Below are 8,680 nucleotides of genomic sequence, written 5' to 3'. Positions count from 1 at the left end.
ATAAAATAAATAGAAAGAGATGAGGGGGAGAGAAATTCGAAAATAATTTTGAAAAATGGGTTAGTAATTTCGAAAATTAAAATGAAATAAAATTAAAATTAAAATTTGAAACAATTAATTAATTAAAAAGAATTTTTGAAAAAGAGGGAGGTATTTTCGAAAATTAGAGAGGAAAAAGTAGTTAGGTGGTTATGAAAAAGATAAGAAACAAACAAAAAGTTAATTAGTTAGTTGAAAAAGATATTAAAGTCAAATTTGAAAAGATAAGAAGATAAGAAGTTAGTTAAGATATTTTAAAATCAAATTTTTGAAAAAGATAAAATTTTGAAAAAGATATGATAAAAAGATATGATTTTTAAAAAGATAAGATTGAAAAGATATTTTTTTTGAAAAGATATGCTTTTAAAAGATATGGTTTTAAAAAGATATGATTGAAATTAGTTTTGAAAAAGATTTGAATTTTAAAATCACAATTAATGACTTGACTCACAAGAAATCACAAGATATGATTCTAAAACTTAAAGTTTGAATCTTTCTTAACAAGAAAGTAACAAACTTGAAATTTTTGAATCAAAACATTAATTGTTGATGTTATTTTCGAAAATATGATGTAAAGATAAGAAAAAGATTTTGAAAATATTTTGAAAAAGATTTTTGAAATTTTCGAATATGATAAAAAATTGGAAAAGATATGATTTTTGAAAAATATTTTAAAAAGATAAGATTTAAAAAGATAAGATATTTTTTTTTTTGAATTTTTTTATGATGAGAGAGAAAAACACTAAAAATACTCAATGCATGAAAATTTTGGATCAAAACACATGATGCATGCAAGAACACTATGAATGTCAAGATGAACACCAAGAACACTTTGAAGATCATGATGAACATCAAGAACATATTTTTGAAAAATTTTCAATGTAAAGAAAACATGCAAGACACCAAACTTAGAAATCTTTCATGTTTAGACACTATGAATTCAAAAATGCACATGAAAAACACCATACAACACAACAAGAAAATATGAAGATCAAACAAAAAATTTCAACAAGAACAACTTGAAGATCATGATGAATGCAATGCATGAATGCAATTTTTGAAAAATGCATGATGAATATGCAATTGACACCAAACTTAAAATTGAATGCAATTTTTGAGAAATGCATGATGAATATGCAATTGACACCAAACTTAAAACTTGACACAAGACTCAAACAAGAAACTCAAAATATTTTGGTTTTTATAATTTTATGATTTTTTTGTATTTTCTTTTATTTTTTCAAAAAATTAATTTGAAGAAAAGAATAAGGAAATTCAAAATTTTTAATAAGAATTCCAAGAATCTTAGCAATGTTAGTCTAAAGCTCCGGTCCAAGAATTAGACATGGCTTCATAGCCAGCCAAAACACTAGACATGGCCAATGGCCAGCCAAGCTTTAATTGAAACATCCTATACAGTAGCCAATTTGCTGAGAAAGACAAAGAAGCTCTTCTCTAAGGATGAGTGAAACCTCGGTCCAAAAGAATTTAGACATGGCTTTTACAGCCAGCCAGGCTTCAACATGCTTTATGAAACTCTAGAATTCATTCTTAAAAATTTAGAATAATTTTCGGAAATAGATGAGAAATTTTTGAAAAATATTTTTGAAAACTTTTTGAAAAGAAAATAAAAAAGAAAATTACCTAATCTGAGCAACAAGATGAACCGTTAGTTGTCCATACTCGAACAATCCCCGGCAACGGCACCAAAAACTTGGTGGACGAAATTGTGATCATCAACAATGGCTCCAAAGACTTGGTGCTCTCAAACGTGAACCTCACTTTGTCACAACTCCGCACAATTAACCAGCAAGTGTACTGGGTCGTCCAAGTAATACCTTACGTGAGTAAGGGTCGATCCCACAGAGATTGTTGGTGTGAAGCAAGTTATGGTCATCTTGTAAATCCCAGTCAGGCAGATTTAACTGGATTAAGAGATTATAGTATACGCGAAGGAATAAAGAGATATTTAATTAAATAATAAAGGATAGAAATACTTATGTAAATTCACTGGTAGGAATTTCAGATAAGTGCATGGAGATGCTGTGTTCCTTTTGAATCTCTGCTTTCCTGCTACTTTCATCCAATCCTTCTTACTCCTTTCCATGGCAAGTTGTATGTAGGGCATCACCGTTGTCAATGGCTACATCCCATTCTCTCAGTGAAAAAGGTCCAAATGCTCTGTCACGGCACGGCTAATCATCTGTCGGTTCTCGATCATGCTGGAATAGAATCCCTTGATTCTTTTGCGTTTGTCATCACGCCCAGAAATCGCGAGTTTGAAGCTTGTCACAGTCATTCAATCCCAGAATCCTACTCGAAATACCACAGACAAGGTTTAGACTTTTCGGATTCTCATGAATGCCGCCATCAATTCTAGCTTATACCACGAAGATTCTGATTAAGGAATCCAAGAGATATGCGCCCGGCCTAAGGTAGAACGGAAGTGGTTGTCAGTCACGTGTGTTCATAGGTGAGAATAATGATGAGTGTCACGGATAATCACATTCATCATGTTGAAGTGCAACGAATATCTTAGAACAGGAATAAATGGAATTGAATAGGAAATAGTAGTAATTGCATTAAAACTTGAGGTGTGTAGAAACTCCACCGTTGAAAATACATAAGTGATGAAGGTTCAGGCATGGCCGAGAGGCCAGCCCCCAAGGTCTAAGAACTAAACGTTCAAAGATGTCTAATACACTAGTAAAAAGTCCTATTTATAATAAACTAGCTGCTAGGGTTTACAGAAGTAAGTAATTGATGCATAAATCCACTTCCGGGGCCCACTTGGTGTATGTTTGGGCTGAGCTTGAATGTTACACGAGCTGAGGCTTATCTTGGAGTTGAACGCCAAGTTGTAACATGTTTTGGGCATTCAACTCTGGTTCGTGACGTGTTTCTGGCATTTGACTCCAGAATGCAGCATGGAACTGGCGTTGAGCGCCAGTTTACGTCGTTAATTCCCGAATAAAGTATGGACTATTATATATTGCTGGAATGCTCTAGATGTATACTTTCCAACGCAGTTAATAGCGCGCCATTTGGAGTTCTGTAGCTCTAGAAAATCCATTTCAAGTGCAGGGAGGTCAGATTCCAACAGCATCAGCAGTCCTTTGTCAGCCTTCTTATCAGAGTTTTGCTCAGGTCCCTCAATTTAAGCCAGAAAATACCTGAAATCACAAAAAAATACACAAACTCATAGTAAAGTCCAAAAATGTGAATTTAACATAAAAACTAATGAAAACATCCCTAAAAGTAGCTAGATCATACTAAAAACTACCTAAAAAATGCCAAAAAGTGTATAAATTATCCGCTCATCAACCCTCAATCACCACATTTTCAAACACCACACCATTACTACCATCCACCTTCTTACATACCACCTCAAGACACTTACCAACAAAAATCACCTCCCACATATCCAACCTTCTTCCCAAATTATGAACCTTCTTTTTCAACCCCATGTGAAGCTTTCCCACCTTTGGCCCAATAACCACAAGACCTTCAAGCCTTTCTCCAAGAGAAAGAAGGATTTTGAAGGACACAAGGGAAATTTATGGCAACTATAGCCGAAGCGGTTAACCGTTTAATCCTTCTATGTTCATCCGATCAAGGCATTCCTCTTGAAGAATGTGAGAGATCAACTAAAGAATGTAGTGAAGAGGATAGCATGGAGCCACAAGGGAAAGAAGAAGGGTTGAAGCTTGAAGTGCAACAAGAGAAAGAAAGTGAAGTATGTGAACCGGAGGAGAAAAATGGAGAATTGAGAGAGATTGATCAAGATGAGGATTCCATCATTGATGATTTTTTGTCTTCCTTGATCAATCCCCTCAATGACCCTAGAGAGCCTCTTCCCATTGAGTTTGAGAGAGACATGGAGGTAGACTTCTCACAACCTCCATGTTATGATTTGAGTGACGGGGAAGAGGAAGTTGGTGAAGAAGCGACTTCGGTCCAAGAGCACATTGAGTGGGCGGAAATTTCATTTATGAGCTTCATTGGCCCCCATCAATATGCTATCTTGGAGACAGACTACCAACTCAAGGTCCTTCTTGGGTTGGTACATGGTTGAAAAAGAAGTGTGGGTCACCAAGAGAATCCAAGGCTCTTCAAGAAAATCAATTCAAGAGTTAGAGCTCAAGCATGGTGTAAAGCACAATTGGGTGAATTTTAGAGAATGTTAGAGTACTATAAGGGTCAATTAGGAGCTTATCCATCCGGCATGAAGCATAAAAATTAACAAGAAGGAGAGCGGATACCTAGGATATGGGATCTTGGAGGAGAGTCAAAAACCAAGCATGAATGGAGGTTCAAGGAGGAATGGAAACACAAGCCACCCTAGAAAGAGTCTCCTTAAAAAGTCTAGCTTAGGATTATAAACCAAAATGTTAGGTGGGAGACACCCCACCATGGTAACATCTTTCTTACCCTTGCTATTTGTTTATAGTTTTGGTTTATTGCATATTTATTTGTATTGGTTAGATTAAGATTAGTTTAATTTTTCAGTAGATAGGTTAATTTTGTATATGGATCATGATTTGTTGAAGTTTTGAATGTTGTGGGGTTGAACTTTGATTGAGCTAAGGTTGAATACCTTAGGGATTTTGAGAAATTTTTTTGTGAAACAGCGCATCTGTGCGTACGCACGCTGCTGTGCGTGCGCACACAACTACGATTTTCACTACCTGTGCGAGCGTACGATCCTGTGCGCCCACACACTCCTTGCAGTACCCTCTGTTCGCAGCGCCAGCACAGTCTGTGCGTGGGTGCTGCCCTGTTCTCAATGATCTGTGCGTACGCACCACCTTATGCATATGCACGAAGATCCTTGTTCGGTCTTTCTGTGCGTCTGCACGCCAACTTGCATCCCCTCTAGTGGGAGTGCTGGCATGGTATGTGTGCATGAACCCTAACCCCTTTTTACTCTTGTGCGTGCGCACGGACCTGTGTGCGCATGCACACATGATCCTTCCTTCAAAAAAAAAGTTATGTGCGTGCGCACAAGCACGTGCGCACGCACACGTCTTGATCCCCTCCCTGCTCGAAGTACTCGGACGTCTTGTGTGTCCGCTCGCACCTCCCCTGTTCCAACTTGTGTGCGGATGCATACGTACTTGTGCGTGCGCACAAGTGCTGTTTTCGGCAAAAAATTTTATTTCTCTTCCAATTAAGTGATTTGAGTAGAGATTACTTGTTCATCATGATTTTCATATTAAATTCATCACATGACCGGTACTTGCTCCTTGTTAATGCTTTGCATTTGTTTGAGTGACTTAACTTGATTTTTATCAAGCTTATCACTTTTTGTAACAAGTACCTTTACTATGTGCCTTTTTCCTTATGTTTCATGATGAATAAGTGGTTTTCTTTTCATTAATGGATTGGTTGTTGTTTATTGTGCTTTTTTATACCAATTTTGCAATTTCACTTGCACAATATCAATATCCAATATCTTAAGTACTCAATTCACCCTTGTGGTTACCGAGGGTTGCTTGTGTTTTAAGTTTTGCTTATTCTTTACTTGCAACCTAGGCTACCTAATTGGAGAACTCATGCTATTACTTTTTGATTGTGTGGATGCCGCTTTAATCGACCATTGTGTGTATTCTAACCGCGCGCATAATTGGAATACACACACGGCAAGGATGGAGATGCCGATAATGCATTGAACTTGGCAATTTTCATGCAACCCGAGCCCCCGCGTCCGCCAATTGAAGGTGGATCTCTTGAGAGACATTACCCTCAGATTGTGTTCATGCACGGAGGACCGTGCAACGCTTAAGTGTGGGGGAGGATTCACTATTTTTGGGGCAAAACTTTCTTTTCCGAACACTTTGCATTTTATTTTTTGTTTTTTTATTATGATTCTTGTAGATATTTGTTAGTATTTTTTACTATTGCATCCTTACTCTAGTTAATATATATATATATATATATTGCATTTGCATGGTATATATTTATAGATAGAAGCTGTGATTGGATAATGTAAATAGCATAGTGCCTAGTTCCATTTTGATCCTAATTGTTCATGTTAGTGTTTTGTTGTTGAAAATTAGGAAGAGAACTAGGAAAATTTTGAGAACTCTGCATCCATCACAACATCATACATACATATAGGAAATAATTTTGGTGAAAAACAAGAAAAATTTCTAAAAATTTTGTTTTTAGGGCGTTCTATTGAATTGATTTAAAAAAATTGTTTTTAAAACTTGCTTGAATAATTTTTATGGAACAGAAAAGAGAGATAAAATAAAACACCTTGTGAGTTGTTGAGCTTTAATGAGTGGTTACACATTTTAACCACTATTTTTGTTCATTGTGTGCTATGCTCCTTCTATGATTGTAATCTTGGTTTTGCTTGATTCTTTATTTCTAATGTGTGATGTTTCGAATGCATTTAGCATGATTGAGGCCATTTTTGAATTAGACTCACTCACCCATATGGACTTACCCTTGCATCTACCTGTGTTTACCCTATTTGAGCTTTTAATCCCCTTTTGTTCTAATTGTAACCACATCAAAATCTTAAGCGTAAAACCATAGAATGACCTTTAATTGCATCTTTGATTAGCTTAGGTTGAAGTGTATGTGTTATTTAAGTGTGGTAGAAATTTTGGGAAGCATTAGTAGAGAAAATTTTTATTTTTGGGTATTCATTGAAAATTAGGAAAATGGGTGCACATTCATGTATCAATTTGCTTTTACCATATGCATTTGTTATAGAAAAAGAAAAAGAAATAGAAAAGATAGACACAAAAGAAAAAAATGAAATGAAAAAAATAATAAGAGGGGACAGTAGTTACCCCAAGGAGAAAAGAAATTAATAAGGAATGCATATGTGATGTAAACGAAAGAGCATGCATGAATGTGTGTAAAAAAGTGAGAATGGGAAGATTAGGATTGCATGTTTTTATTATTGGTTGATATAGGTTGAGTTGGGTACTTGAGCTAATCAAGGGTTCAATTTTAGTCCACTTGGCCATATCTATCCCGCCTTGACCCTAACTCCATTACAACCCTAATAAGTCCTCATGATAATTGCATTCATGCATCACATATTTGTTGATTCTTAGATGAAAAGCAAATCCTTGAAAGCATTATTAGGAGGATACTTGAGTGAATTGACCCTAAACACCGAGTGACTAGAGTGTATACATACCAAGTGAGGGTTCGATCACTCAATTCTATGTTTTCGCATATCTTATCATGCATTCTTGCAAGTTGCTTCATTTTAAAACTTGAATCAATTCTCTGGATTTTGCTTGCATTGAGCTACTTCTTTGCTTTCCCCAAATATTTATACTCTTACATGGAAATTTGATTGTTTGTCCTCACCAAATCAATAAAAAACTATAGATAGTATAGATAAGTATAAATAGTATATAGTATTCATGCATGTAGGTAGATGCATTGAATAAGTTGCTTGCCCTTTTATCCTTCTCCTTTGTATGTGTTTAGTATGAGGACATGCTATTGTTTAAGATTGGAAGAATTGATGAATCCATATTTTATGATAAATTTTGGATTGATTTGAGTGGATTTTATCATATAAACCCACATTTATTCACCTATATAGCATACTTTTGTGTTTTCTCTCTAATTTGAGATTAATTGTGAAAACATGTTATTTTGTGCTTAAATTGAGCAATTTAATCCTACTTTTATTTCACTTAATGCTGTGATATGTTTGTTGAGTGATTTCAGGTCTTAGAGGCAAGAATGGCTTGGTAGAAATGGAAGAAAGCATGCAAAAAGGGAGAAAACAAGAAGAAATCAAAGGAGAAAAGCATTTCAGCTTGTGCCCACACACAAGTGTCAAAATTAGCACCTGTGCCCATGCACAAGGCAGGGTCAAAATCAGCACATGTGCCCACGCACAGGCTGTGCCCATGCTTAGGGCAGAATGGAAATCAGCACCTGTGCCCACACACAGGTCTGTGCCAACACACACGAGGAAAATCAGCATGTGTGCATACGCACAGACCTATGCATATGCACAGGTACCAGCGCATGCCTCCATTACAAAGTCACGTGGACTCGTGTTTTGGGGCTTTTTGGCCCATTTTTGAAGGCTTTACAGCATATATGAAGGGGAAAGCAACCATACATCATAACACACACTACCATACTTCATAGAATAGTTTTTAGGAGTAGTTTTAGGGTAGTTTTAGGTTAGATTTTCTCTCAAGTTTCTTAGGGTTCTTAATTAGGGCTTGTAACACTTTATACTTCAAGTTTGGATTTGGAATTTTAGCAATTGCATTGTAAGTGTTTCTTTAATTCCTCTTTTGATTACTACACTTGTTCTACACTTTCTTAAATTTTCATTTTTCTTGCCAATTTATATATAGTTCTGCAATCTTGATTTCTAGTTGTTGAATTTGATGTTTGATGCTTATTTTATGTTTGTTTGAGTTACCTTTATTGATTTTGATCATTTATGGTTCATAGCTTTTACCATTTTCCCAATTTTCCCATGTTTTATGTTTATGCCCTCTACATGTTTGATGAAATGCCAATTTTAGTTATGGGGTAATTTTCACCGCTTGACTTAGGAAAATGAGTATATGGATGACTAGAGCCATAATGTCCAACATTTAGTGACAATTCTTGGGTTGTTAGTTGTTATTGTTTCCAC

The sequence above is a fragment of the Arachis duranensis genome, chromosome 5, assembly GCF_000817695.3.
Source record: "Arachis duranensis cultivar V14167 chromosome 5, aradu.V14167.gnm2.J7QH, whole genome shotgun sequence".
NCBI lineage: Eukaryota > Viridiplantae > Streptophyta > Magnoliopsida > Fabales > Fabaceae > Arachis > Arachis duranensis.
The sequence above is the reverse complement of the archived record's forward strand: the minus strand, read 5'-3'. Positions refer to the sequence as shown.